Here is a 2,987-nt window from a genome sequence, read left to right on the forward strand (position 1 = left end):
ACTTGCAATTTCTTGCTTTCGAACTGCTAGGTTGGCAGGAGCTGGAACTAGAGACGGGAGCTCACTCCGTCATGCGGCACACTCGGGTCTCGAACTGCTGAACTACCGACCTTCCACAGCCTGCAGTTCAGCCTCTTAACCACTCGAGCCACCGCAGCTCCAAACCTGCCAACAAAAGTCCGTATGGTCAAAGCGATGGTATTCCCTGTAGTACTGTATGGCTGCGAGAGTTGGACTATAAGGAAGGCCGAGTGCCGAAGAATAGATGCTTTGGAATTATGGTGCTGGAGAAGACTCTTGAGAGTCCCTTGGACTGCAAGGAGATCGAATCAGTCGATCCTAAAGGAAATCAACCCTGGCTGTTCCCTGGAAGGCCAGAGACTGAAGCTGAAGCTCAAACACTTTGGCCACCCAATGAGAAGGGAGCACTCACTGGAGAAGTCCCTGATGCTGAGAAAAACTGAAGGTAACGGAATAAGGGGATGGCAAAGGACGAGATGGTCAGACAGTATTATCGAGGCAACGAACATGGAATTAAGCAAACTGTGGAGGACGGCAGAAGACAGGAGGGCCTGGTGTGATGTGGTCCATGGGGTCCTGAAGTCGGATTCGGCTGTGCGACTGAACAACAACAACAAAAGATCTAGAATCACAGAATCATAGAGTTGGAAGGGACCTCCAGGGTCATCGAGTCCAACCCCCCCCTCCCGCACAATGCAGGAAATCCACAAATACCTCCCCCTCCACGCACACCCCCGTGATCGCTGTTCCACGCCCAGAAGGTAACCAAAAAAACCCAAACCCTCCAAGATCCCCGGCCCAACTGGCCTGGAGAAAAATGGCTTCCTGACCCCCAAATGGCAATCGGCACTTCCCTGGGCGTGTCAGAAAGGACTCTCGAAAACATTAATCTCAGAGCCGTGCTGGTTTCTAAGGGGCTACTGGACTCAAACCTAGCTGGACTCTCGAAATCACAACACGGCCACCCTCCGAAACTATAAAGGTCTCGCAACGCTCCCTCTAAGCCGTGATGTCTTGTGAGCAGTGTTCCCTCTAAGCTGAGTTAGTGTGAGCTAGCTCAGTTTTTTAGCCTCCGGCTCACCCATTTTTGCCCTAGCTCGGGAAGGAGGGCTCCAGAGCAGACGCAATTTCTGCAGCAGCCCAATGGCTCGCTCACAACTTTAATGCCAGCGGCTCGCAAAGTAGCATTTTTGCTCACAAGACTCCACAGCTTAGAGGGAGCGTTGCTTGTGAACAAAAATCCTACCTTGTGAGCTCCTGGCGTTAAAGTTGTGAGCGAGCGATTTGGCGGCTGCATAAATTAGTCTTCCAGAGCCCTCCTTCCTGAGCTAAAGCAAAAATGTGTGAGCCGGAGGCTAAAAAAACTGTGAGCTGGCTCACACTAACTCAGCTTAGCGGGAACACTGGATAGAGTTCCTTCCCCTCACCTGCTGCCTGATGTCAGGAGCAATGCTCCCTCTAAGCTGTGGAGTCTTGTGAGCAGAAATTCTACTTGGTGAGCTACTAGCATTCAAGTTGTGAGCGAGCGATTTGGCTACTGCAAAGATTAGTTTGCTCTGGAGCCATCCTTCCTGAGCTAAGACAAAAATGTGTGCGCCGGAGGCTAAAAAACTGTGAGCTAGCTCACACTGACTCAGCTTAGAGGGAACACTGGTCAGGAGTGAACCTGGGGCCTTCTGCGTGCCAAGCAGATGCTTCGCCGCCAAGCCACGGTCCCCCCCACCCCACCCCCAAACGAGAGATAAAGACTGGCCTACATTAATAGCTGGCTCTACGGATGAACAAGATTAAGCCCCTTTCAAGATGACCAGAAAGAAAAGGGATTTCGTTCTTAGCGATGGAGGACGGTTAACCCACCAGGCGGCACATGTGGACGGCGACTGTGTCGGGAAACGGCTGGCAGTGCACAACTTAAGATCATAGAATCATAGAACGTTAGAGTTGGAAGGGACCTTGCAGGTCATCTAGTCAAACCCCCTGGACTCTGCAGGAGCACAGCCGAAAGACGGCCCTACGACACCCCCGAAAGATGGCCGCCCAGTCTCCACTTGAAAACGTCCAGCGAAGGAGCATCCGCCACCTCCCGAGGCTGTTCCACTGACTGTTCCACTGAAGTACTGGCAAGATTACTCACAGTTCTCTAATGGCTAGGAGGGGGGGCACTGCACACCTCTTGGCTACCTCTGTGTTTTGCCTAACTAACCAGAGCCTACCCTGCTCATGTGGAACATAGCCATGATGTTTTTTAAAACAAAACCGGAAAAATGTTTCTATTTCTCTTTCCCAGGCTAAACAGACCCACCTTGAGTCCTTGAGAGAAGGAATGCTCCCATACCAAAGGGAGTGGTGGTAGGGGGAGATTATGTGGTTATTTCCCACCCCACCCCTCCAACAAGGCCTTGCCCCTCCTCTAACACTGCCAGGAGAGGCCTAAAAGGTCATTCTAGTTGAGTCAAGGGAAAGATCTGCCGTTCTATCAGCCAGCCCCTCCCGAGTTCATCCAGATCTTAGCATGACACACAGCGAGGGCAGATGTACCACTAAAACGGTGTGGGGGGACCTCGCACAGCGAACGTGGAATTTGATTGCATTAATTGCTCTCTGGATTAATTAATCCAAACCACCCCGGCTGCTTCGTCAACAGCAAATCCAATTAGCGGCGACATCTATATTCCCCCCCCTCTCCCGCCAGGATGACAGCTGTACCCCCCACCCCCCGTGACGGCAGCCAGGCTGAGAGAGCACCAGCGAGGCGTGGTGTTTAGAATGTCCGACTCGGATCTGGGTTCAAATCCCCTCTCCGCTACGGAGGCTCACGGTGTGCCCCTGCATGAGTCACACGCTCTCAGCACAGCCTCCTTCGCAGGGCCGTTGTGAGGTTAAAATGGAGGAGAGCGACGGGAGCCACTGGCGAGATGGGAGGAGTAGAAGTGAAGTTAGTAAACACGATCGATAAATAAGAGAGA

The sequence above is a fragment of the Gekko japonicus genome, unplaced genomic scaffold, assembly GCF_001447785.1.
Source record: "Gekko japonicus isolate JY-2015 unplaced genomic scaffold, Gekko_japonicus_V1.1 scaffold1395, whole genome shotgun sequence".
In the NCBI taxonomy this organism is placed as follows: Eukaryota; Metazoa; Chordata; class Lepidosauria; order Squamata; family Gekkonidae; genus Gekko; species Gekko japonicus.